The sequence below is a fragment of the Equus caballus genome, chromosome 20 (genome assembly GCF_041296265.1).
Source record: "Equus caballus isolate H_3958 breed thoroughbred chromosome 20, TB-T2T, whole genome shotgun sequence".
In the NCBI taxonomy this organism is placed as follows: Eukaryota; Metazoa; Chordata; class Mammalia; order Perissodactyla; family Equidae; genus Equus; species Equus caballus.
Genome location: NC_091703.1, coordinates 44178609 through 44185438, shown reverse-complemented (window position 1 = coordinate 44185438; position 6830 = coordinate 44178609). Strand labels below are relative to the sequence as shown.

General features: G+C 51.3%; 1 long non-coding RNA gene across 1 annotated transcript; it reads left to right on the top strand.

The window, feature by feature from the left end:
- Positions 1-4755, top strand: LOC111769322 (uncharacterized). Its single transcript, XR_011429744.1, has 3 exons — positions 1-129; positions 794-944; positions 4014-4755. It is a non-coding gene; the product is annotated as an uncharacterized lncRNA (long non-coding RNA).
- Positions 4756-6830: the final 2075 nt, after the last annotated feature.

Below are 6830 nucleotides of genomic sequence, written 5' to 3'. Positions count from 1 at the left end.
ACTGTCAGATGCAGACTGATCAGTTAAAACCTTAATCACTGCCTGTCTCCTCACACGGCACTTATTTTTTAAGAGATTAATCCCCTCAGCCCTGCTCCAGCTCACATTGGGCTAGAAAAAAAAGGCAAGGTTTGTGCTATCCTTATTATTATTATTGTTGTTATTGTCAACCTCGTTACTCCGCATATTAACTCCTTCCCTCTGTTCTTTCAACCGTTTCTTTTTTTTTTCCCCTCTGGGTTCCCAATCCTCCCCTCAGCTCACGTGGATTATCTGTCTCTCAATTTCTCTGTGTCTCTGTCTCTGTCTGTCTCTGTCTCTGTCTCTGTCTCTCTCTGTCTCTCTCTCTGTCTCTGTCTCTCTCTCTCTCTCTCTCTCTCTCTCTCTCTCTCTCTCTCTCTCTCGGATGTGGCTCTCCAGATAGAGTGTGAGCGCAACAGCCCCATACACGCCCCGCTGCCTCCCCATGCACACTGCATGTTCCGGCACGCTTTTCCGGGTTAGGAGAGCGTCCAGGCACACAGACCAGGGCGGCTGGAGGATGCAGCTCTGTGCCGTGGGCTGAGCCCGCACTTTGGAGTCAGACTTGCCCCAGTCCTCCCTCAGATACTCACGTGCTGTGTAACCTTGGAGAGGAGCCTCAGTTCCTCATCTGTAAAGTGGGGGTGAGGACGCTCACTTCTGGGAGGCCATGAGCTCTGAGCACCTGAAAACAGGTAAGTACTCACGCATGGCAGGGCCCGGCACAGAGAGGGGCTCAGTGTTATTTCTGTTCCTCCTTCCCACCTCCCAGATTCCACGGAAAGATCCTTTCCAGAGGTTGTCCAGTCTCTCCCTGAAGATGTCACATCCTCTCCAGGCCATTTTGCAGATGCTCCTCACTTGATGACCTGTCTCAGCAGACCAGCCATGCCCAGTGTCAGGAAGGAGATCCTGCTTGACTGGTAAAGGGAACTCATGTTTACAGGAGAACCTAGAGTTCTACAGAGGAAAGGAACCCAGAGACCTTCTAGTCCAACCCCTCAAAGTACATGAAGATTCTGAGGCTCAGAGAGGGCATGACTTGGCCCAGGTCTCATAGTGCATTGTGGCAGGGCTGGAACTAGAATTCAGTCCTGGCTTTGCACTTGTCACCTAAGGAGAACTAGTTAGTCAAACAACCAATATTTACCTAGCACATGTGATGCGCGCAGCCCAAGGCCATCTGAGGGAAGGACAATGCTGTGCCGCACTGGGTGGTCCACAGGCTGGCCTAGACCTCTTCCTGCTCCGGCTGGTGCTGTAGGCACAGGAAGGCTTTCTGGAGGGGTGGCATGGGTGGGATGGGGATGGCAGGACTCCTGGGCAGGGAGATGGAAATGAACACCTGAGGACCACTGGGGACCCTGGCCCCGTTCCAGCATGGTTCCAGGCCTTAGTGAGATGCTCTTATGGAGGCCAGGAGCTGTCTGTCTGCACTCTCCTTCTCCGTGGAGGTCGCGAAACAAAGCACAGGACTGCAGTGGCAGTTACAGAGATCCATGTTAGGTAGAAAGAAGAACTTTCTGGCCCTGACGCATGGGAACAGGTGACCAAAGAAGACTGGTATCCCCATCATTGGTTCCATTGCTTCCTTCCTTCTTGGCAAGGTGTTAAGAGCCTGGAATCTGCGGCCAGACTGCCTGGGCTTAAATCACTTGCGAGCTGGATACCTTGGACAAGTCACTTAACCTCTCTGGGACTCATTTTCCTCCTGTAAAATGGGAGTAATGATAGTACTTAGCACTTAGTGCCTGGCATACAGTAAGTGCTACATAAGCGTTAGTCCTGACTTTTCAGTAAAGATGTATTGGACATCTAAATGCGCCAGGCCCACACCAGGTGCTAAGGATACAGAGTTGAACAAGACGTGGTCCCTGCTGCCAGGATGAGCTCTGTCTCGTGGGGAGGCAGACAAATAAACTCACATTTGCAGTCCCATGTGGGGAACACCCAGCCCAGCCTCGGGATGAGGGGCAGCCTCCAGGAAGAAGTAGCTTGTGAGCTCCATGAGGGTGGGACTTTGTCTGTTTTTCCCACTGCTGTGTCCCCAGTGCCTAGAATGGGGCCTGGTGTAGAGTAGGAGCTGTCAATCTTGGTTGATGGATAAGTGATGAGCCAATTGAGCTAGGTCTTGAAGAAGGACCAGAATGACAAATGTTCCCTCCCTGGGCCTCAATCTTCTCATATTGAATGAGGGCTCAGACCAGACTCCAAGGGCCCTTCTGGCTATTCTAGAAATCTATGACAACTGATGGGGTGGGGATGCAGACGAGGATAGGGAGAGGGGGGTGGGAGAGGAGGATGCAGGGTGAAGAGGATGGGGTAGGGGTTTCATGCCAACTGATGGGAGGGGCAGGGAAGTGGGAGTGGGGGTGGGTTCCATTCCTGCTTAGAGGCAGGGGGCTGGAAAGGGTTGGGGGGCCTGAAACATCCTCCCCCAGTTGCCTACACCAGCAGAAGGAGGCCCGGGGTTAATGGCATGACATCCCTGCGGCTGTCTGCCCAATGGGCTTCTGATGCCTTTTCTAATTTGGTGAGTGCTGAAGATTAGAAGGCAGGGAGAAGAGAGTTTTCCTCTCGCAGGTTATTATCCTGCCAACTCCCCGGGCACCCAAGGGAGGGAGTCAGCGTGTTCCAGGAGAAAAGGAAGCAGGGCCTGGCATTCTGGATCGAGTGCCCCTGGGGAGTGGGGAGGGAGCCAAGGCTGGTGCAAATAAAATTGATGCTATTAATGGATCTGGTGCTGGCTGAAATGGGAGCAGCAGCCGGCTCAGCAGCAGCAAAACCGGGGGGAGGAGGGAAAGGCACTTCCTGGAAGTAGAACTCACAGATGCTGAGAGTCTTCCCCTTGAAGGGACCCCAGGTTTGCCTTTTCCTGGACAAGAGGGGCATCCTCACCATGTGAGTCACACAGTCCTTCTCTCCCTACTCCACCCCTCCTCAGCTTAGACCAAGGGTCCTGAGGTGTGGGGTGATGCCAACGCCAGCTGCTCGGGGGAAAGGCCAATGCCTCCGGGCTGCAGGCCACATGGACCCAGTCTAGAGAATTCCATCACACACCTGGCCCTGCTCCCAGCTCACACTGGGAGAACAAGAAGGAGGGAAAGGCAGGCTGGGAGGTTTGGCTATTCTGGACTCAGAAAGGGGCCCCAGGACGGTCCTCCTGGCTGGAAAGAGCATCCGCTGAGGCCTGCCTCTGATGATTAAAGCCTCACTATTAGCTTGTCCTTGTGAGGCTAGGGCTGAGTGGTGTCATGGGGGGGCGCCAGCCTGGAGGCTGGGAATGATGAGTTCTAGTTCTACCCTGACCCACTAACTAGCTGGCTGACCTCAGGCTGGGCACCACCTCTCTTTGGGCTTCTGTGTCCCCAGTACACTGGGGATCTGAATAAGATCTTTTCTCAGGTCCTGCCGGGAGGCGGTGGCCTGTGTTGACGTGTGCCTGCCCCTGAGGTCACACATGCACTCCTCCGAGACCCTTCCCTACCCAGTCACAGCTGCGGCTGGGGCTTAGAGGATGGGGAAGAGGAGAAGGGCGTGGGGAGGGGGCTGCTGTGGGAGGGACCTAGCACGGAAGAAGCCCTGGGGAGGCGGGGTGGGGGAGGGAAGCACCGATCCACGTTGCCCCCTGGGCTGTCTGCCAGCCCCCAGGGTGAGGAGGGTCCCAGGGCCTGGTGGGCAGCAATGAGGGTCTGAACAGCAGCAGCCTGGTGGGGCACCCTTTCCAGACCAGTGGGGTACCTAATCATTAGACACCCTGAATGAATCATTTTAAACACCCCCCTCATATAACAAAATTATCGTCATAATAATAAATAATAAATAACAAATAATCACAATGGCCAGAAAAAAAAATCAGACAGTGAAAATGTTCTCCCATTAAACTTTGTATAATCATACCAGTAAATAAATAATAAATAACATGAATATTACAGTGCAGAAAAGACAAAAGTAGTCAATTGCCCTTTAAAATTATATTAATTTTTTTTTAGTAGGGGAAGAAACTAGATGAAGAAAAGTTCCCCAAAGAGTGAACTCTGCAAGTTTCGGAGAATGATTTGCATGGAGAAAGGCAGGATTGAAGTGGCTGGAGCCTGTGACTTTGTCTTTGCCATCTCTATGCGTCATTGTTTATTTTTGAACCTACTGTTTAAACACCGGAATGTTTAGAACTACAGGAGCTCATGAGAACTGTGACCGAAAGCAGCTCTAATGACTCTGAATTGTTACAAACTTCCTCTCGAAATGGAGTGTAGCCGGGTTCTGTGTGTTCCGGCCTGACTATATACGCGGGAGTTCTTCAAATGAACTCCCGTGCCTCGGCCGATCCTTATGGAAGGATAAGTAATAGAGACGCGCTCACTGGAAGCTCACGTAGATGGTACTGAAACTCAACAGTAACCACAGCAATTACTTAGAACACAGCACAACAGAAGACTTTTTTCAGGGACAAGTATTTTATCACTGACACAGAATTGCTGGCGCACGGTGATAAGAAAAAGGCAGATTGACTTGGAGGCAATTTTATTATTGTTTTAAAGTTCTTTACAGACAATGAACCCTTTCATTGCCTGCAGCCAAGGTGGACGGCTCCCACTGTCCCCACCCCTGCTTCTCCATTGGGGTTTGCACATTCGCAGCCCCAAATTCCAGAAACCTTTGATCCAAACCCTTCCCAATCCAGGCAAGTTAAGAAAACAAAGGCAAATAGCAATACATTTAAATCATCATCATTGTTGTTGTTGTTGTTATTTAATAAGTAGCAAGTTTCTAACAGTACCTATACCGTGGTCCAGGCATTGTGTTGAGTGCTTCACATTCCTTAGTTCCCTTGATGCTCACAACCATTTTGGGAGGTAGGTTTTATTAAGCACATTTTATAGATGAGGAAACTGAGGCTTTTAGGGGTTGCATGCATCCAGTTTACCTAGCTGGTGAGTGTCAGAGCTGGATTCACACTCCAGAGCCCAGGCTCTTGCCCTCTACACAGTGGATGTATCGAGTTGTGTGAGGATTAACTGCAACAGCGCAAACAAGCAATGAGCAGATAGCCTGGTACCTAATAAGTATAATAATGAATATAATAATCATCATCAGAATAACAGATATAACACTTCTGAAATATAATAATAAATGTAAAGTGCTTGCATATTCCTGGCACAAAGTAGGCAGCTAAGAATGGCAGCAGCAGGCCTTCTTTGATTGCACATCCAATGAGTCGAGCGAGCCATGTTGCAGACTGAGGACAGGGGGTCATTTTGCAATGGCCAAGGGATCAGGGAAGACTTCCTGGAGGAGGGAGGTCTTCATCTAGGCTCTAAAGCAGGCTACCGTCAGGAGCCTCGCCTTCCCTGCTTCTGCTCCTGCATGCGGGTAAGACATGCTTTGTCTTGGTGATGGCACAGGGCAGAGCTCCCAGTGCATGTGGATCCTGGGCCTGGATCTCTTCCTTCTCTGTCTCCTCACTACTCCAAGGCCACCTCTGTCTCCCAGGCAGGGTCGTGCTTCTTCCACCACTCCTGCTTCTGGCTAACCCTTACCTGATTCTGCCCCGTATTATACTTATTTGTAGACACCAAAGGACCCCACCCCCCACCCTCCACCCCCTCCACTGCCACTGAGGACTTTCTTTCTACTTATTTTATTTAACAAACACTTATTGAGTGCTTACAATGTGCCAGGCCTGTTCTAAACACTTTCAAACATTCGCTCATTCAATCCTCATTATAGGCCTATGAGGTAGTTACTATTATTGCCTCCATTTTACAGATGGAGACACTGAGGCACAGACATTCACTTGGTTAGTAAATGGCAGCTGAGATTCAAACCCAGGCAGTCTGGCTGCAAACTCCATGTGCTTGACCACCACGCTAAGCTTTGAGAGCAGGAAGGGTTCTCTAGTCGTCTCTGCAGCCCCTGCGAACCCGGGCCTAGTGTCCTCCTCGTACAGTACAGAGTCAGGTGACGTGGGAACTTTTCTTTGAATGAATTGAATTGAGCTCACTTGTCAGACGTCTGGCTCCTGACACCATGGGGCCCCATTGGAACCAGGGGTTCTCAGCTGGGGGCAGTTTGTCTCCCTCCTCCCTGGAGACATTTGGCAATTTCTGGGGGTCACAACCGGGAGAGGGGTGTGTTTGTGCTACTGGCATCTAGTGGGTAGAAGCCAGGGATGCTGCTAACATCCTACCATGCACAGGACAGACCGCACGACACAGACTTATTCGGCCCAAATTCGAGAAATCCTGCTCTAGAAGCCCAGCTCCATCATGAGATGCCCTGGACAACCACTTTCCTTTTCCAAGGCTGTAAGAGATGATACAAGGCTGGGAGGGCTAGCATGGCTCCCCCCTAATGGCCCTGCCTCCACAGCCCCAAACACCCCACAGTAATGGGGCCTAGTGCATGGACTACAGACTCCCAAATGCAGCAGGCTGCCAGCCTCCCCATCAGTGGGATGGGAAAGAGAGGAGGGCTTTGGGGGACCAAGTTCTGCCCTCTCCTGCTGGCTCTGCCTCTTACCAGATACAGGACAGAGGGTATGTGACCTCACCCTCCTGAGTCTCCGTCTTCTCATCTCTAAAGCATGGGTTCACAGGCTTCAGCAAGGGTCGGCCAAGATAATGGCCAGGCAGCTAACTGCTATCGTGACTCTTATGGGGTGGGAAAGGTCAGACTTGGGGTGCATCTTGCAGGCCTAAGCCTACCAGTTCCTGTTCCCTCTATGAGGAGAAGCAGTTTGTTTTGGGGGGGGGGGGGAACAGATCTTCTTCCTCCTCCCCACTCCTCCCTCCCTCTCAGGGAAAGGG